Source organism: Canis lupus, chromosome 28, assembly GCF_003254725.2.
Source record: "Canis lupus dingo isolate Sandy chromosome 28, ASM325472v2, whole genome shotgun sequence".
NCBI lineage: Eukaryota > Metazoa > Chordata > Mammalia > Carnivora > Canidae > Canis > Canis lupus.
Genome location: NC_064270.1, coordinates 17,989,801 through 18,011,445, shown reverse-complemented (window position 1 = coordinate 18,011,445; position 21,645 = coordinate 17,989,801). Strand labels below are relative to the sequence as shown.

Here is a 21,645-nt window from a genome sequence, read left to right as displayed (position 1 = left end):
CTTTGAGGATAAATCTCAAAAAATGGGGGATGGGAGCCAATGGATAAATATCTGAGCCTCTTATTCTCTGTCAGGTAACTCTAGGAGGTACCTGTAATAACTCTTAGAGTTCTCTGTGGAATCAAGTCTTCATTTCCTATAGAAGCAACCTTGACAATGACAATCTTACTTGTTTTCCTCACTTTTTTGTCTCATTCTTCTCTATTCCTTTACTCCTGCTTAAAAGGATTTCTATCCAAATGAAATACCTATAACCAATCCTTTGTATAAGGGAAAGCCAAACTTGGAATGTAGAAATGGCCCTAGGAAACAGACCATCATAATAGAATTCTGATACCAGATCAATTTGATGCCCACAGAGACCCCACTGCTGATGGTAGTGTAATGATAACATCTGATGTGTTGAAATATCGCAACTATTGAGCTTCTAACTCTTGGTAGAATGGTATATATCACAGATATAAAGGCAAACATTAGTTTAAGCAGTAGTTTTAGCATTTGGACAGTTTGGGTAAATTAGCAATTTACAGCATAGTGGAACTGGTTGGCTTTTAATACCTTAAAGAATGAAAATGGTAGGATCCCTTCAGATAACTATAGCCTCAGGGTATGCTGTGAAAGCAGGAAGTTTTCTTGGCAACATTAAAAAAAAAAAAAAAAAAAAAAAAAAGAAGGAAAACAAAAGAAAAATATTTCCTGCAGCTGGTGAGCAGCTGATTTTAAAAATCATGCCAGAAGTGGGGCACCCAGATAGCTCAGTTGGTTAAGTGTCCGGCTCTTGATTTCAGCTTGGGTCATGATCTCAGGGTCCTGAAATTGAGCCCTGTGTTGGGCTCTGTGCTGGGTATGGAACCTGCTTAAGCTTCCTCTCTCCCTCTGCCCTTCCCTGCTTTCCCTCTCTTTCTTTCTCATAAAAAAAAAAAAAAAAAAAAAAATCATGACAGGTAATAAATGTAGTCCTGGCCTAAATTTTTTTCCACATGTGTTCTTTTCCAATGCCTTTGTGGACTCATCAAGTGAACATTTTCCTGGTTCATTATGTTGTTCATCAACTTGATATGGAAGGAAAAACAGACTTGAGTAAGGATTCCATTGACTCCATCTCCCAGCTGAACCAAGGACCTGGAATAAGCAACTCCAGAAGACAGAAAAAGAAAGGTCTAGGGGATAGGCATACGGATGAATCTAAAGATATGGCACAGAGTATGCCAAATTTTGTGTCTTACTTCAATGTCCAACAGAGAATTTCAACTGTGGATGAGGCACTCAAGAATCAGGTGGATTAAATAGCTCATCCAGTAGATGTCAGCCAGCTTCTGTCCTCAGCCATTCTAGAGCTTATGCAACAGTGCTATGAGGGGAGCAGCCGTGGTGGCAGGCGTGGGGGCTCTGCATGAGCTCTCCCATCAAAGCTGATCTATGCACAGCTGCTGATAAATGCCCAACCTGTAAACAATAGTAGCTGAAGCTGTGTGCTTAATATGGGACTATAACTCGAGAAGGCCAGACAGTCTCTTGGTAGCCAGTTGATTTCACTGAACTTATTCAACCTTGAAGAAGCAGTAATTCTTCCTTATTAAGAATGACAATTACTGGGGCACTTGGCTGGCTCCATTGGAAGAGCATGTGATTCTAGATCTCTGGATCATGAGTTGGAGCCCCACACTGGGTGTAGAGATTACTTACAAATAAATAAATAAACTTTTAAAAATGACAACTACTTCGTGTATGGGTTTGGCATCCTATCCTACACTATTCCACCAGCCGCATCATCAATGGGCTTATAGATTAGCCTAATTTCGTGACATGATCCAATAAAATATTGCTTTGAACCAAGTGACTCATTTTATTTTATTTTATTTTATTTTATTTTTATTTATTTATGATAGTCACACAGAGAGAGAAAGAGAGAGAGAGGCAGAGACACAGGAAGAGGGAGAAGCAGGCTCCATGCACCGGGAGCCCAAGGTGGGATTTGATCCCGTGTCTCCAGGATCGCGCCCTGGGCCAAAGACAGGCGCCAAACCGCTGCGCCACCCAGAGATCCCCATCATTTTAAAGCAGATGAGATGTGACAATGGACTCATGACTAGAATATTAACTCTTCCCACTATATACTTTGTCACCTCAAAGCAGATGTCCTGATAGAATTTTAGTAAATTATTTTTTTAAAGATTTTATTTATTTACTCATGAGAGACAGAGAGGGAGACAGAGAGAGGCAGAGACTCAGGCAGAGGGAGAAGCAGGCTCCATGCAGGGAGCCCGATATGGGACTCGATCCCAGGACTCCAGGATCACACCCTGAGTTGAAGGCAGTCGCTCAACCACTGAGCCACCCAAACATTCCAGAATTTTAATAAACTATTAAAGGTTCAGCCAAGGCACCAGCTAAGGGATGATGCATTATGGGGTAGAAGTAGTCCTCAAGGAGGCTGTGTATGCACTATACTAATAGCAGAAACCATAGCTAGACTATATCAGATAGGAAACTTCAAGATGGGTATATAATTGGCCCTTCTTATTATTCTCAGAAACCAATTACAGAATTTGTTCTTTCTGGCACCACAATGTTACACTTTGCTGGATTAAAATTCCTGTTTTCTGGCAAAGAATATTTCCACTGAGAAACACAATGAGAATTCTATTGAACCCGAAGTTACAAATATTGCCAGATCCCCTTGGGCACCACACTCAAGTAGCACAGAAGGCAAAGAAAGATTGGGGTTATCAACCCTGCATATCATGAGAAGCTGGCAGCTGCTATTATAAGATGAGAACTTACTAAAATATAATTTCAGGCATTACGCTTGGTCTTAACAGTGAGTAGAAATTACAACAAACACAGTCTGACAAGTGCAAGAGAATCAAGGGATTATCTCTCAAGGATGAAGGATTGGTCATCATAGCATGTAAGCAATCCTTATGGACAGATTTTCTCCTTGGAGGTGAGGAAAATGTAGAATGGATAGTGAAGGAGGTACATCATGAATATCAATTTCACTTTCAGAACCACGGAGCAGGAAAGCTTGTAACATATTCAATTAAATTCTTTGCCTTTCTTTTCTTTTTCTATTTTCTTTCTTTCTTTCTTTCTTTCTTTCTTTCTTTCTTTCTTTCTTCTTTCTTCTTTCTTCTTTTTCTTTCTTTCTTTCTTTCTTTTCTTTCTTTTTCTTTCTTCTTTTTCTTTCTTTCTTTCTTTCTTTCTTTTCTTTCTTTCTTTCTCTCTCTCTTTCTTTCTTTCTTTCTTTCTTTCTTTCTTTCTTTCTTTCTTTCTTTCTTTCTTGTTTCTTCTTTTTTTTTCTTCCTCCTCTTAGAGGTCCTTGCCAAATTCAGCTCTCGTTGCTGTGAGAACACAGCAACTCAATAGTGAATTTTCATAACATGCCTCTATTGAAATGTTTACCTTTTCTGCCTCACTGCTCTTACTCTCACTGTTGCTTCCTGAAATTATTTTCCAAAGAAATCATCCCAAATCAAGTCTTGATCTCAGGTTCTGCTCTTAGCAGCATCGTAACCAAGGCAAAGATGTTTACATTTGATAAGCACATATATTTTGAAATATGACACACATGTGATTTCAAAATAAAATTTTCTTCCTGGAAAATCTATTGTGCTTGTGGCAGGTTCCCTCTAACAATGCTCTAATCAAGTTGTCTTTAACATTTTCCTCAGCTTAACCAAACTTTAGACAGGCTTCTGCCTGTCTCTAGGCCCCTGACCTCCCTTTCTTTAGATTATTTACTACAGAAAACTTGTAATTTCAAATTATTTATCTGTTCCTTGGAGATATATATATATATATATATATATATATATATATATATATCTTATATCTTATATATTACATATGAGTATGTATATTATATATATTTTTAATATTTTATTTATTTATTATGAGAGACACAGAGAGAGAGAGGCAGAGACACAGGCAGAGAGAGAAGCAGGCTCCATGCAGCGAGCCCAATGTGGAACTCAATCCCAGGACCCCAGGATCACGACCTGGGCCAGAAGGCAGACGTTCAACCGCTGAGCCACCCAGGCATCCTGAATATCTATATCTATATCTATATCTATATCTATATCTACTCTTTCTTAAAATATATGCTACACTCAGAAAGGTAGTTGCACAAATTCCTTGTCTTAGCACATATTGCTCTTTCCATCTTGAAAACTTTCCCTTTCCAGTTTTCATTTGAGTCTCATCCTTTAGGTCTCAATAAAGACATTACTTCCTTTGAGAAGTCTTTTAAATGGCAAGTCTGAATTAAATGTTCTCTATGTATTGTACTTCCCTGTGTATCTGTTTGTCTCCCTACCTCTACCACCCTTCCTTCAAACTGTGAGGATCACAGTTCCCAAACTACCTAGACAAGAAATAAATAGCTGCCAAATGAGTGATTAAAACATCTGTCTCCTTATCATAGTCATATATTACCTTCAGCTGATTAATATTTTATCAAAAATAACAGAGGATAAAAAGAAGATTTACTTTATAAAATATATTTCTGATCTAAAGGAAACTTAAGAATTTGAGGAGGCTTTATTTTTGTTCCATTGCTATGCCTTTCAAGAAATTACCACAAACATGGACATCCACTTTCTGGTCTCTGATTTATGTCTTTTCTCTTAATACAGGAAAAAATAGTCCTCAAAGGATAAATTACCCAATGATTCAGAATGATAGCCAAGGCTCTGAAAATACAGCAATCTGTTAAGGTCAAATGTCATAAAAATGATTTCCATTGGCACACTCATATACCTAATGTCTTCATGCCTCAACACCATGAGATTTACATTATCATTCCCATTATACAGATGAGGAAATGAGGCTCAAAGACCTGTGAAGTATGGCCCTGAGTCAGCTAGCTGCTCTGCAAGTCTCATTATTTAATGTCATTATGTTGCCTTTTATTTAATAACAATTGCTCACCCTGGTGTAGGGTGAAGGCTGAGGAACTGCCATACCATAGTAGGCTACAAGGGTATTATATTTTCCCACAAATGAGTGTATACACATATATGCATGTATAGTCAGAAGAACCCAATATGTCCAAAGCTAAGATAAATTAAAAATCCACATTTCATCTCTTTTTAAAGCTGTATTGAAATATAATTGATATTTTAAAAATCACACACATTTAATATGTACACATTGATGAATTTGAATATAATGCTTAGAACTGATACCGTCACCACAATCAACATAATAAACACAACCATTATCTCCAAAAATGTTCTTTATTGTGTCTACATGTGTTAAGAACACTTAATCTTAACATGTGTTAAAATCGATCCTCTTCACATATTTTAAGGTGCACAAAAGCAGAGGCACTGAGGTGGCTCAGTTGGTTAAGCATCCTAGCTCTTGGTTTCAGCTCAGGTCATGATCTCAGGGTCATGAAGTCAAGCCCCACAACAGGCTCCACACTCAGTGTGGAGTCTGCTTGGGATTCTTTCTTCCTCCCCTTCTACTCCTCTCCCTACTCATTCTCTCTCTCTCTCTCTCTCTCTCTCAAATAAATAAATAAAATATTTTCAAAATTAAAAAAATTAAAAACATAAAGTACACAATACCATATTGTTAACTATAAGCACTACATTATATAGCAGATCTCTAGAACTTATTCATCTTGCATTACTGAAGCTTTATATCCATTGAGCAACAATTCTCCATTTCCCTCTTCCCCAGGCCCTAGCAACCACCATTCTCTTCTCTGTTCCTGTGCATTTGACTATTTTAGATACTTCATATAAATGTAATCATATAGTATTTGTCCTTCTGTGGCTGGCTTATTTCATTTGGTATAATATCCTACAGGTCTATATCTATGTTGTCACAAATGGTGAGATGCCCTCTTTTCTTTTTAAGGATAAATGATATTCCTTTTTTTTGATAAATAATATTCCATTGTAAGTATATGCAACACTTTATTCATTCATCTGTTGATGGATATTTAGGTTACTTCAAGGTCTTGGCTATAGTGAATAATATTGCAATAAACATAGGAGTGCAGATATCTCCTCAAGATCCTGATTTCTACTCTTTTAGCTGTATGCCCAGAAATAGGTTTGCTAGATCCTACGGTTGTACTATTTTTCATTTTTTGAGGAACTTCCATTCTGCTTTCCATAGTGGCTGCACTCAATATACATTGTCACTAACAGAAAATAAAGGTTTCAGTTTCTCCACATCTTCTCCAACACCTGTTATCCTTTGTTGTTGTTGTTGTTGTTTTTTATAATAGCCATCCTAATAGGTGTGAGGTGATATCTCATTATGGTTTTGATCTTCATTTTCCTTCTGGTTAGTGATATTGAACACACCTATTCAAAAACCTGATAGCTATTTATATGTCTTGTTTGAAGAAATGTCTGGGTTTTTTAAAAGATTTTATTTATTTATTCATGAGAGACACAGAAAGAAAGGCAGAGACATAGGCAAAGGGAGAAGCAGGCTCCCCATGGGGAGCCCAATGTGGGACTCAATCCCAGGACCTCGGAATCATGACCTCAGCCAAAGGCAGACACTCAGCCACAGAGTCGCCCAGGTGCCCCAGGAGAGATCTATTCTTTTTCCCATTTTTAATTGGATTATTTGTGGCCTTTGTTTTGTTTTTGGTTCACTATTGAGTTGTAGGAGACTCTTACACATTTTGGAAATTAAACCCTATCAAAAAGATGATTTGCAAACATTTTCTCCAATTCATAAATTGACTTTTAACTGCCTTTGATTGTTTCCCTTGCCGTGCACAAGCTTTTAGTTTGATATAATTCCACCTATCTTTTTTGCTTTTGTTCCCTGTGCTTTTGGTGTCAAATCCAAGAAATTATTGCCAAGATCAATATCACGATTTTTTTTTAATTTTTAAAAATTTTTTATTTATTTATGATAGTCACACAGGGAGAGAGAGAGAGAGAGGCAGAGACACAGACAGAGGGAGAAGCAGGCTCCATGCACCGGGAGCCCGACGTGGGATTTGATCCCTGGTCTCCAGGATCGCGCCCTGGGCCAAAGACAGGTGCCAAACCGCTGCGCCACCCAGGGATCCCAATATCAAGATTATTATCCCCTGCATTTTTTTAGGAGTTTTACACTTTCATGTCTTATGTTTAAGTTTTCAATACATTTTGAGTAGATATTTCCATCCAACAATTTCTTTGATGGCTTTCTACTGTGTCTTATATTTATATCCCCTTTTTCCCTTTCTCCTTGCTTCCTACAAATTCTTATTATATACAAACTTTCTTGAAAATTAAAAATGCTATATCATTTATTGGATTCTCAGTGTGTGCTGGGCACTCTGATAAATATTATATATGTGAGATATATATATATATATATATATGATAAATACATTGTATTTGGTAAGTATACAATGTATATGTGACATATATATGTACATTTCCAATTAAATCCTCCACAATCTTAGTGGGTATTAATAAACCCCTCACTTTATAGAAAAGGAAATTGAGGTTTAAGATGTTTGGAAAACTTGGTTATGATATATAATTATGTAAATATTAGAGAAGGGTTAAAAGAAGCAAATTCTGGCTAGGATATTAGTGATTACAAATGATGTGTTTTTCCAACAAAATAGGATTTCATTTTAATAGATGAAAATTAATTTCCCTCCCAGAAAAATATTTATATTGGTTAGAATCTAGGCATTGTAGTATTAGAGGCAGGAACTCTGTCTGGTTTCCTTCAACATAACGCTAGAGCATACTGATGCCTCTTTGTATGGTGGAGGTCTAATGCTCAAGTTGTGATGGTTCAAAGCACCCATCACCAAAGCTGGATCTAGAACTGTTACTTAGACCTCAGTTCAGTGCTGATGCACAACAATGAACTGCATCTTATAAAGAGCAGTGAATTTGCAGGGAAAAGTAGTCCTACTTTTGAAGCCATGTTTGTAATCAGTGAAGCACTGGTTTGAGAACTATACTGATCTTAAAATCACTCCAGGATCCTCAACCTACAGTTTATGTAAAGTAAAACAAGTTACTTAATCTCATTGTGCTACTATCTCCCTATCTATAAATTGGAGATAAAATTCATTCTTTATGTTGGAAATATTTATTAAAATCATTATATACATCTACTATGCCTAGAGCATAATAATAATATATACAAATCTAGCGTGGCCCATGGCATACTGTTAGAACTCTGTAAACAGTGCTTCCTTTCCAACTGTGATATAAGGGAAGAGGCTATGGAGAAATAGCAGACTCAGGAGGGTAGAAAGATTGGGAGAATTTGTTAGAGCTGCTATGTGTTCGTTATGTGAGAAGAGGAAGGGAAGCTGGATCTAGGCAAAGTGAAAATTATAAAGAATGGTAACAGACAAAAAATGTGAGTCACATAGGTGGGTCAAGTTTTTGTTACAGTTGAATGCTATAAAGGAAAATCCAGTAGGAAATATAGTTTAGGGCCAGATAAGGGAAGACCTGTCACTTGCCTAAGGAGTTTAGAAATACTTGTGTGTATAACATGAGGGGCTACCGATGGAGCACAGGGATGTCATAGTGTCATGACTATGCATTTTCTTCAGGAAAACTAGTAGAAAAGCAGTACTGAAGACTGATCAAAAGAGCAAATAGGTTGTAGGCCAGAAGATCATAAAATTATTCAGAGCAATGTTCCAGGCAAAACTACTGAATAACTAAATTTTGGCAATGACTGTGTAGGTAAGGTCACTAGGACATTACAAGATAGTGGTTAGCAACAGTATAGAAATCAGATCGATTATGACATTGGCATTTTGACACTAAGATTGGGAACAGAGTGGCATCATTAGTAGAAATAACTGTGTTAGAGTATACTATAAGGTTTGGAGTAATGGTTGGTTTCTGGATGTGAGCTTTCAAGTTCCAGAAAAATTTATAAACATAAGTTTATAAAAGGAAGGCAGGAAGAAACACAATCCTTAGTTGGGGAGAGAAGCTGAATATTAGATCCCATTTACATATGATGAAGGATAGTTGGAAGAAAGAGACGCAGGGGCAAGGACCCCCCTCTTCCCCAAACTTCCCCCAACCTGTCCTAAGAGGAAACCACCATTAAAACAATTTTACACCACCCTGGAAGGAGCCCTCCACCTTTTCCCATGACAAAACAGATTGGATGACATGTGCATGGAGGGTTAATCAGATTAAAACAGCTCCCCAACAAGCCCATAAAAAATGCTAAACTTAGAAACTCTGGTGGCAACACTTTTGGATCTCCTCCCGCTTTGGGAGCTTGGTACTGTCACTTAATAAACTTTACTTTACTATCACTCAGTAAGCCTTGATTTGCTGCCCACCTACATTCTTCAAAGTGGTATGACCAAGAACTATGGGCACCAGAAGAAAAGAAATCCTGTAACACATAGAGGTTGTAATGAAATCTGTGGGGATTAAGTGAGGGGATAATAGAAATAGATTTACTTAAGGGCAGGTCCACAGAGATTATATCTGAAGTAGAGGAGAAAAGATTTGAGATTGAGAATAGTTTTAGTACTAAGATGAATAACAGAAGATATGGAAGCCAGAGTAAAAAAAGTAGTTACAGGAGAGATTTTCCAAGTTGGATAGGAAACAAAAGTGATGATGAGCCAAGTGGTCACTGACTTTTTTGGTGACTCAACTTCACAGAAAGAGAACTATTATGGACTAGTAATATAGAAGCCAAATTGTAGAATTTAGGTATAAGTGGGTGGAGAGCATATGAAGGCAATTAGTGTAGAACAATAGTTTCCAACCAGAGGCAATTTGGCTCCCAAGGGACATTTGGCAATATCAGAAGATTATTTAGTTGTCACAATGGGGGTAAGGGGCTGCTACATCTAGTGGGTAGAAGCCAAGGATGCAGCTAATCATCCTACAAAGCACAGGGCAGCCAGCCCTACACAACAACTGTCACTAATGAAGAGGGTAAGAAAAAATGGCATAGAATTAGAGACTTATTGTGCATTTGAAAGAACAAGACCAAAACTATGTTTCTTTCTGTGCCATTAGGTAATATTTGCAGATATAGGTAAAGTAGAACTTGAAAAGTAAACATTAAATGTTTAGTTGAGAGGTTTTACTGATAGAACAATATCTCATGTGAGATGGATTGAGATCAAGTCAAGGACAGGTGTCAAGGATTTCCCATTCTGGAGCTTTACTGTCTTTTGTATGCCCACTCAAACAATTATTTGACCCATCCATTTGCCTACTCCCTTGACTACCATGTTCTTGTTCCCATTTTCCTCTCACTCAATTTAATCCTATAGTCATCATTATAACCACTCTTTCAAATGATCATAACTCCTTGGATCTTCACTTTTTCCATTATATTCACCTATAATTCCACCAAATATTAGTAAAACCCTAACAGCCCCACTTTTGATTTATAATATCAAATCTTAAAATGGACCCTAAACATTATCTAAAACCTCTTCAATAGCATGTTTACGCTTCAGTTTTCAAAATTATTTCATACATCTTACTTACCTCTTTAAACTTTCTTTACCATTTCCCTTATTCAATCTCAGTTGATGACATAGACTCAAATTTCACTTAGAAAATAGAAACAGAAAAAACTCCCTCAAATTTCTACCACCTAGTCTCCCATCTAGCTGCATTTACTTTGAAATCTTTGCCTCTCATCCATTTGCAACAAAATAAGTACCGACTCTCATCAAAGGTCAACCCCTTTACTTGTACCCTATATATTTTCTATCTCTCCTCCCCTCTTCTTCTTCTCTTCTCTTCTCTTCTCTTCTCTTCTCTTCTCTTCTCTTCTCTTCTCTTCTCTTCTCTTCTCTTCTTTCTCTTCTCTTCTCTTCTCAACTCCTTTTCCTTCTCTTCTTCTCTCTTCTTCTACCTCTCTCTCCCCTTTGCTCATTCGTATACTTTTTCTCTCCTTAAATATTTATCTAATATGGACACCTGGGTGGCTCAGTGGTTTAGCATCTGCCTTTGGCTTAGGTCATGATCCCAGGGTCCTGGGATTGAGTCCCGCATTGGGTTCCCTGTGGGGAACCTGCTTCAACCTCTAATTGAATTGTATTTATGTAATACAATTTTCTGCCTTGTTTTTTACATAATTACTTTTATTCTCTACTGAAATATTCCCATCAGGGTATTTACATACTACAGTCATTTCATATATATATATATATATATATATATATATATATATATATATTTATAAAAAGTCTTTAATTTACATATCCCTTCTTTTACTGTCTTACTACCTCTCTTTGCTCCTGAAGATCAAAGTGAATGAATTTTCTATACTTACTGCTACACCACCTCTCTGGTTTCTATTAAACCCACTCCAAGTAGGCTTCATGACCACCATTCTACTGAAGCTGTTTTTGTCAAGATCAATGACATTTCCATCTTACCCAGTCCAATGGTCCTCAAATATTCTCTTACTATACAATGTATGTGATTATATTCACGATTACTCCTTGAAATGTGTTCTGCTGAGTATCAGAACATCACACAAACCTCCATCCTCAGATCATTGCAACTTGGTCTTTCAGTTTGGGTCATCCTCCTCTGCTCAATTTCTAAAAGTTTTTGTCTTCTATTCTATTTGCTCCTTTGTCAATACGCTCTCTATTCTTCTTTGGCCAATCTCATTCAGCCAAATACTACTTGTATATCAAGTAGTATTAATGTAGCTCAAATGCCATTTCTGAGCACTTTACTGAGCTCAAAACTCAAACTTACTGATTACTGATTGTTTGACACCTTTAATATTTAGTGGGTATCTCAGAATTACAATGTCCAAAGCCAAGCTATACATTTCATCACTGTCAAATGTGTTTCTCCTGTCTTTCATTTTTCAGAAAAAGGCATCAATATTAAGGGATATAATCCTGGGAACCATTCTTTATTTATGTCTGTTTTTCATCTCTCCATCTAAAGTATCAATGAGGGGGATCCCTGGGTGGCGCAGCGGTTTGGCGCCTGCCTTTGGCTCAGGGCGCGATCCTGGAGACGCGGGATCGAATCCCACGTCGGGCTCCCAGTGCATGCAGCCTGCTTCTCCCTCTGCCTGTGTCTCTACCTCTCTCTCTCTCTCTCTCTCTCTGTGACTATCGTAAATAAATAAATAAAATAAAAAAAAGAACTGCTTTAAAAATAAATAAATAAATAAAGTATCAGTGAATTCCATCAGTACTACATCCAACATAGATCTTGAGACTTTCTACCTTCATTGCTAACATGCTAGGCTATACCAAATGATTTGTCTCATGAACAATTTTTATAATCTCATAATTGGTTCTCTGTATCCCCTTCTTTCTCCATGATAACAATACATTCTTCTTCAGAAATTAAGAAAAAGTGTTGAGATTTAAATCCAATAATTTAATCTCATTATCTTGACAAAGCCCTCTATTGGCTTCCCACTGTCTTATAACCAAATCCAAACTCCTTACCACAATCTTAAAAGGTCTCCATGCTTCTGCCCTCCTTTCCAATCCTTTTTCTTCTCTCATCTCTTTCTCCCTCACCTCATTCTTATTCTCTGATTCTTATGCTTATAACTTTGGTTTTGTTCACCAGAACATGCTAGGCTTAAGGTCTTTATGCTCATTGATTTAATTATCTAGGATATTCAGTCTCAATATCTTTGCATGCTTGTTCTTTAAAATTAGCTCAAGTGGCACTTTCCTGATAACTCTCTATGAAGGAACACTACACATACACACACGCATTCTCTGTCATAATGTAATTTATTTTCTTCAAAATGCTTATCATTATCCAGAATTATCCAGCTGTTTTTTAATACAATGTATGTTTTTACAATTAGAATTCGATGTCTACAAAAAGGACATTGCCTTTCTTATTCCTTGTATCCCAAAAACCTAGAGCAGTGTCTAACATATTGGTATTGAGGACATATTGTCATAATGTGTGTATTTCATTTTAAAAACACCAAATAATGAAGAAAAATTATTTCTTTCTCTTAATTGGAGGTAAGACTGACAGGATGTTTTTTAGTAAGATTTAGGTAAAGTTGTAAACGTGCAGATTTTTTTTATCTTTACCTTGGAACTGTATCCTATTCATCTGGCTCCTTTCTATCTGTCACAATGCCTAATTTATGATAGGTACTCATTAGTTATATCTTTAAGCATGGAAACTAGGGGGCAAGAAGTCAGGGTTGAAGCAGGAGAGTTAAGGGCTCAAGAACAAGTGTCATGGATAATTTGAGAGACCTCTTGCAGTTGAGGTTAGATATCACAGATTTGTAATAAAATCCCAGCACCAGGTCACCAGTCCAAGGACGCTTTGCTCTCTCCAAACAATACCAGTATACCTTACATAAGGGAGTTCTTAATAAGAAACCGCAGCCTAAGAAAATTAAATATTAACAGATTTACTTTCTCCATTAGCAGTCTATTGTTCCCTGAGCACCATTTAAAGTCTTCAAATTAAACAGAACCATCTTTGTCTCTGGAGCCAATCTCAGCCTGGTAATCATTTTCCAGGTGTAGGACTGGAGGCCTCTGTGAGATGTCTATATGTATCAGCATCAAACATGGTTCTCACATATGTCCACACAAGAGTTGGCAGTAATTGGCATGTGGGGAGGAAGCACTGGCCCTAAGGACTGAATAACCCCTAGTCAAACATGTACCTGCCAGAAAGAATTGAGGCCTGGCTACAAAAACTGGAAAAAAAGAAAGCATCTTTTGTCTCTTTCAGCATTTCAGAAAAAGGAGACTTCTTATCTGTTGGCAAAGTTACCCCCAGGATTCTCAATTCTTTGGACATCAGAGAGCAGTGAGCTGGGTAGAGCAGACTCTTGAAACTATATTTGTCATCATTCTATATTTCCTACCCAGAGGCTTAAACACACACACACACACAGTTTGGGTGACCTCCATGTGTTTGGCATTATCCTTATTGCCCTCTATAATTTGAAGAATCCAGAGAAAATAGAAGATATACTGTGTTCTCTAATTATGATGGAATTTGTTCCCTAGGAAAGGGCTAGAAATAAATGCATTAAAGCATAGCACTCAGGTATTCCAGAGTGGAAAAATTGTAAGAAAATTAGCTATAATGAGGGACAAAATGGGGAAGAACCAATAGCCTCTGGGATTAATCCAAGTCAAAAATGGCAAATTCAGCCTAGTTCTCAGACAGGTATCCAGGCCTACGGAAACATGGTTGAGAACACAGTAGAGTGAGGAACTATACAATAAAGCTCGTGGAAGTGCCAGAGTCCAATCATTCCATCCAAGTCTCTGTTGGAAGGCACCCTGTAGAAGAGCAAAGCAGGATCCAGACCCTAGATAGTATAGCCTATAGAGAAAAGGAAGGTCAAATGGGATTCAATCAGCCTATACTACTTTTCCACATATTTTGTCCTTCATGGAAAATATGTCTGGGATAAATAAAGTAACAGAAAAGAAAGGATTCTGTCATAATAGTAATAGATAGGTTATCTGTTTATCCACGAAGGCATAATAAGATGGCACCTACAATGACCTGACTCTACCATACCCAGTTCAATAGGAAAGTAGAGTCTTCCAGAGTGGTTGGGATGCTACTTAGCTAGATGTGGGAGATACCGGCAGAGATTCACTGAGATGACAAGTTAGAGAAGAAGATGCCTTGGTTAGTCCTAATCACTGAGGCTTTTAGTCAATGCTTTGCTGACTATTAGAAATAGCTATCCCCACTTCTCTGGAAGAAATAGGATAAACAACTTTTCCAAATCTGTAGCTGATCTAGAGTCATTTAATCAATAGAGTCATAATTAACCCGCACTTTGTGAAAAGCACTTTACCATGATCTAGGGATGCAGCAAGGAACAATAAGTACAATAAATTTTCCCTGTGGAATTCTACAGTGAAAATGTAGCAAGTAAAGTAGTTACAATGTGAAATGATACTAAGGCAGCAGATATCAGGGAGGCTTCCTAGAGAAAGTCCTGTCTGCATTGATTCCTAAAACTTGATAGGAGTCAGTTGGCTGCAGAGAAAATGGGAGAAATGATGTTCTGTACAGGAGAGAGAAGGAACATATGCAAAGCCTTAGAAACAGAATGGAAGTATAGAACATTTGAGGGATGGAAGGAAGTTGAGTATGACTGAGTTGTGGCATGCAATGTGGTTTTGGGGGAGGGAAATTGAAAGAAAGGAGATAGGAGAGGTAAGTGGTTATAGATCATGCAGAGAACCTAGAAGCCTCTTCAAGGAGCTTTGTCACAAGGCCCTTTTCCTCCTCAGAGTTCTTTCAATATTTACTAATGGCACTAAGATCTTGGTACTTGATATTGTAAGCTGTGTGGGTATGTGTGTCCGTGTGTGTACATGTCTCCAGCTAATATATAAGCACCTAGAAGAAAACAATCAGTATTTCACTTCTTTAGGGATATTTGAATGCCCTCCAAGAAAGAGTTTGATCAATATTTTTAATTGATTGGTTAATACAATGAGTGTTTCATGACATTGAACTCATGACTGAGAACCAGATGGATCAAGTCTCCATGCAGATTAAACCATAAAGCTTGGAGGGAGTACCCACAAGAAGAGATAAAATAATAAAAAGAGCAAACAAGGTTCAAGAGAGAATATGACAACATATATAATTAAATGTGAACAAACATAGCATTAATGTTTTTAGCCCTTACCATGTGCTGCTCAGTGTAGTGGTGAGAGAAGGCTCTCTGAAAAGTGATATATTAACACAAGCCTTGTGAAGAGCCAAGGAAAGGGCACCCCAGGTGGAACCACTAACATGGTAAGCCTCCACTCTGAGACATGTCTGTGGGTGAGCAAGGGGCCCAGTAAGAGAGGGAAAGAACCTTAGACAATGCATTGGGAGAATAGCCAAAAGCCAGATCTGGTAGGATGTGGTAAGAGGATGTTCTGAGTAGGTTGGGAAGACACCAAAGGGTTTGAAACAGGCGTGATCTGATTTGATTTTTATTTTACAGAGAACATTCTGGTGGTTGTGTGAAAAGGTGATGGTAACATGGACTTCGGTGGAATAGGGGTAGAAATGGTGAAAAGTAGTTAGATTTGCTCAAAGAATGGATGAAAAATATTAGTCTATTTCTCTAATATTTCAGTGAAGGGTGACATTGAGGTTTGGGGCCTGAGTAAGTAGACATTGAAGACAGAATTTAAATCTGACCTAGGGCTCTTGACTTTTCAACAGGTCTCTTTTTATTACTTCATGATAGTAGAGGCCATGAAGGGATTCTTATCATCTCATCTCAGAGGAAAACAGTGCATTTACAGTTAATATTATGCTTTTAAGTTTTATTTATTTATTTATTTATTTTTGCTTTTAAGTTTTAAAAAGCAAAAGAAGAAGAAGCAGCAACAGCAAAAAGCATTAAAGAGATTTCTTATTTCCCTATTGCCCCCCCCTTCCCTTAGAATTCAGGGTAAAAATAATTATAGCCTAAAAGCCTTAGAGAGGCGATAACTATTTCATACATAAATTGAAGCTTTGCAATGTATGTTTTTGGCTAAGCAGTGGCAGCCATTTTAAATCCCTTTGTTTCTGGGTTAAGAATGGCAACATTTTGCTTATTTAAACTCATGGCTTGGTAAACTCAGGTTTTAGCAGAAACATAATGCATCAGCTGTAGTTTGGGTGTGAACAGAGCAATCTGGAGAGCGATTGCTTTCCGATTCCCGAAATAGCTTTTGGACAGCGTGCTCATTCAGGCTAGACAGATTTCATTTGTTCACCTTGTCTTCATCTAGCACCGTCTTTCTTCCCTGTCCTCTAAGATTCTGGCAAGCACAGAAACCTCCTCTCTCTCAGCTGGGATTTTCAGAGTGGATTTGGGGAGGAATTGTTGTTGCAATAAGAGACTACATCAGGGTCCCCAGGTTGGAACACGGTCCCTAGATGCCCTCCCGGGCCCAGAGGCTCCACTTGGATTCACCCGGCATGTGACTTCCAATGGAAAACCATCACCAAGCCAAATGCATCCAATTCAAGCCCACAATCATTTTGCATGTTAGAATGTGAATTTATTACCTGTAATAACCTTTTGAATCTTCATTTCTTATGGGTTCAAGAGTGATGATGATTTTTTTGTCCCAGTTCCTTCTAATGCCACCTTTATTAATGCCATTACTGAGGTAATAGCCAGTGGAAAAGAATGGGAGCATTTTATTTCTCATCTTCCACTCACTCTCCTTGATAGAGAGCATGGGGTTCAATTAAAAGAACATTGTTATGTAGAGGACAATGAGGTTGTTAAGACCCCTCTCAGTGAAAAAGCAAGACTGGGCCTTAACTCTGCCCTTCATCAGAAAAATCCTCACTAAGACTCTGTTGCATTTTTCCATATCACCATTCTGGGACCCCTCTCAGACTTGGTTAGTTTTCTAAGGGAAATAGAAATGCAGCTTCTAAATATCAGTCATCAAGTGACTGTTTCTAGCATATTCCACCTAACCCAGTGAGTCCTAACATTTGAGATGGGGGAGGGAGAAAGGGGGATGTACACTGTCAAAGGCTATACTATTTGGCAGTATGTTTTGAGAGATTATAAAAAAATAAAGCAAATTTTTAACAATAGGTGGAATGTCACCAGTCACTTGTCTAGTCACATGAAACCCTCCCCATCTTTCTGCTACTGTCAGGTTGGACTCAGTTTCCTTGGGCAAAGTTCACATATGGGTGAAGTTGAAGTGATCAGGTCCCTATTCTTTGGAATGGCTGTGTTCAACCAGCTGCTCTGAGGAAAGAGGAGTGCTGATGGACTTGGAGCAGAAAGAATGGGGGAAGAAGATGTTGGGATGATTTGGAAATGCCCGACCTCTGCCCAAAGGGGTGGACCACATTGGGGAGCTGCAGTGGAGTTTAGAGTAAAAACAACAACAACAACAAAAAAACAAACATGTATGTATTTTAGGCAGCAACAGAATGGTGATATTTCCTACAAGTGGATGGGAGAGAAAGTCATTCTTAAAAAAAGCACATGAGCTTTCAAATGAGATAGACTTTAGTTAATTATCGATTCCAGTACTTACTAACATTGTGACCTTGGGTGAGTTAACCTCTCTGAGTTTCAGAATCCTGGTCAATGATGAAAGCACCTAAGTCACAGAGTTGTTGTGAGAATTATTATTTTTTTTAAAATAAATTAATTTTTTATTGGTGTTCAATTTACCAACATACAGAATAATACCCAGTGCTCATCCCGTCAAGTGTCCCCCTCAGTGCCCGTCACCCATTCACCCCCACCCCCCACCCTCCTCCCCTCCCACCACCCCTAGTTCGTTTCCCAGAGTTAGGAGTCTTTATGTTCTGTCTCCCTTTCTGATATTTCCCACACATTTCTTCTCCCTTCCCTTATATTCCCTTTCACTATTATTTATATTCCCCAAATGAATGAGAACATACACTGTTGTAAGAATTAGAAATTGTTCATGCGAGAATATTTAGCTTTGCGTCTAGTGTTTAGTAAGCATTCAATGAATGTTAGATGCCACAACCATCACCCATACTAAAAATAGATTCATAGTAATTGTACTTTAGGGCCGACCATGAAGGAGGGAGGATAGTAAGGATAACTCTAACTAAAATGGAGACAAAATCCTAGAAGGAGAAAAACAAGTCCATTTAAATATAACAGGAAAATGCTCCCATAAATATTATCAAAAATGTGATACTGACTCAAACCTCTCAAAAGATTCTTTTCCTCATCCGGCTCTCAGGGACCTTAGAGGTCACCTAGTAAATGGGTTTTTCAACATGATATTTTTGTCTCTCTGATTCTATTTCCATCCAGCAAGAATCAATAGTAGTAGAGCACTAAAAGTTCCAAGAAGCCTCATCCCCAAGCATTTCTAAGTCAACCACACATCATAATTAGAGTCATGGCCATACTGGTATTTTATGCAGTAAAATACACAGAAGGAAAGGAATTCCTTGCCTCCTGTTCATTGTAAAGGGGGAAGGTCCAATTCAAGGAACTGTTTTAGGCCTGAAAAGACCATCAGCTTTGGAAGCAGGGAGAAAGGATTGTATCAGAGAGTCTATTACTCGCAGTGATGCTTCCTTAAGAAAACTATGCTGAAGGGTGCATGGATGGCTCAGTTGGTTAAGCATCTGCCTTCAGCTCAGGTCATGATCCTGGGGTCCTTGGATCCAGCCCCAGGCACTGGCATTTTGCTCCCTGCTCAGTGGGAGCCTGCTCCTCCCTCTCCCTCTGTCCCTCTCCACCTTTCTCCCTGTCTCTTAAAAGAATAAATAAAATATTAAAGCAAAAACAAAAACAACTCTGCTGCTTTCTAAAGCTCAGTTTCCACATCTGTAAAATAGAAGATGGTAATATAAGAAGAGAAAAACAAAGATGTGTTATCAATAGTAGATGGAAATTGACCAAAAATGGACTTTTCCAGCAGGTTGGAACTACATGGAGATGGTATTGGAAGTTCTTTCCACAAAACAGCTTGTATTAGTTTCCTATCAATGCTATTTAAAAAAATAAATAAATAGACTAAAGTAGAGTTTAAAACAATATGAATTTATTCCCTTACCATTCTGGAGACCAGAAGTCCAAGTTTGCTAGGAGAAAGCCAAGATGTTGGTAGTGCACGTCCCTCTGGAAGCTCTGTTTCCTTGCCCCTTCTAGCTTTTGAAGGCTACCTGTATTCTGTGGTTGTGACTTCTTCCTCACACCACTCCTACCTCTTGCTTCCATTTTTTGTTTGTTTGTTTAAAGATTTAATTTATTTTTTCATGAGAGACTCAGAGAGAGAGAGGCAGAGACATAGAGGGAGAAGCAGGCTCCCTATGAGGAGCCCCATATGGGACTCGATCCCAGGACCCCAGGATCACTACTCAAGCCAAAGGCAGATATTGAACCACTGAGCCACCCAGGTGCCCCTCCTACCTCTTGCTTCCATCTTTATATCTATTTCCTCTTTTTTTTTTTTTTAGATTTTTAAAAATTTATTTATTCATGAGAGACACACAGAGAGAGAGACAGAGACAGAGACAGAGATAGAGAGGCAGAGACACAGGCAGAGGGAGAAGCAGGCTCCATGCAGGGAGCCTGACGTGGGACTCGATTCTGGGTCCCCAGGATCAGGCCCTGGGCCGAAGGAGGAGCTGAACTGCCAAGCCACCCAACCTGCCCTCTATTTCCTCTTCTATATTTAAATCTCTCTCTCCCTCTTCTGAGAATACTTGTGATTCCCTGTAGGACCCATTCAGAAAATCCAGAATAACCTCCCCATCTCAAGATTCGTGATTTTTCTACCTCTGCATGTACCCTTGGTCCCATAAGGTAACATTCACAGATTCCAGGGATTAGAATATGCACATTTGTCAGCCTATCTCAGAAGCCATTTCCTTATTTCTTCCCCTGTCTGGTCAAAGTAACTGTGGGCAAACCTGCAGCCCAGCATGCTGGGAGGTAGGAATAAGGAGACTTGTGAATTGTGGGATAAGGAGGGGGATACAGAGCCACCGCATAGTTGAACTTTAACAAAGACTTTGAGTAGCCTGGATTTGAGAGGACAGAGATGAGGAGAATGGATATATCATGAAGTGGAAACTGAACTTTAGCCTCACAAAACACACCAGAAGCTGCTTGAAGCGAGCAGGTCATCTCTCAAATTGTATCAGCTCTGAATGGTTTAATCTGCGTCGGTGACTGGCAGCTATGCCCTGAGTAAACCCATCGTGACAGGCCCCAGGATGTCTTGAAGACAAACACAGACATAAATATAACTAATCAATAGTTGGAATTGAACCTTCTGCCGGAAGATAACACCATGAGGGTTAGGACTCTTTCTATAGAGCTTATTTTAAAAACACAAAAAAACCAAGGCGTAGAAGATGAAAACAAGCAAAGACTACCATGTTGTATGAGCTATGCTATCATTATCAATTTCTATGAATTACTGCATATAACTTGATAATTGGATCCCTAATAATCAATATCAGATACGGAGAGTCAGGACCCTTGAAAAGCAGCAAGGTGACTTGGCTTGTCAGAATATATCATTCCTGGAATTCTGTTCTTTTGTTGTATGCTCTTCTTTCTATTCTGACTGTAATTCAATGTTTGTGTGTATGTGTGTGAGAGTGTTGTCAATATTCTTATTTCTACTTTAATAAGGGATTGGCTTACTTACCTAATGAGCTATATGACTGTGGGGAAAGTCTTTCAACCTCTCTGCCAGTTATCCTTTTAAAAAAAAAAAAAAAAAAGAGAGACCACACAAAATGGTCTCTTCAGGGCTCCCATTATTTTTCACCTCACAGCTCACACAGAATAAATGTCATATTGGGGTAAACAGATGAGGCAGTCCATTGCCAGGGGTTCCTGGCCCAGGGGCTCTGCTGTCTCAAGCCTTGTATGTCCACCAGAAGGCTGAAGGAGCCACAGACCCGCACACCTGTAACCTACTGTGATTCAACAATAGGACTCGGCACACAGAGGGTAACACTGCCTGGAAGAATTAAAATCTGTGGGATCACAGCTCTGCTATCTCCTGAACAGATGATCTTTCTCAGCTTGAACCATACTATTTCCTTAAATCACGCTGTCACCAAAGGCATCAGGTCTATGTATAAAAAGATATTGCCCATATTGGTGCTAATTTTTTTTTCTATGCCTCATCCTAACAGATCTATTTTATAATCCTTTTGTTTCATATTT

At 38.4% G+C, this 21,645-nt stretch overlaps 1 long non-coding RNA gene across 9 annotated transcripts in view; it reads right to left on the bottom strand.

Annotated features, from left to right (window-relative positions):
* LOC112672304 (uncharacterized) overlaps positions 1-21,342 on the bottom strand; it is a 65,616-nt gene extending 44,274 nt beyond the window's left edge. For 6 of the 9 annotated variants that reach the window (XR_003144173.3, XR_003144174.3, XR_007406822.1 and 3 more), the window contains exon 1: positions 21,119-21,342. This is a non-coding gene — a long non-coding RNA (uncharacterized LOC112672304). Of the gene's footprint in view, positions 1-18,001; positions 18,068-21,118 lie in introns of all 9 variants that reach the window. The other 3 variants (XR_007406819.1, XR_007406820.1, XR_007406823.1) reach the window with 1 other exon arrangement.
* Between the last annotated feature and the right edge of the window lie 303 nt (positions 21,343-21,645).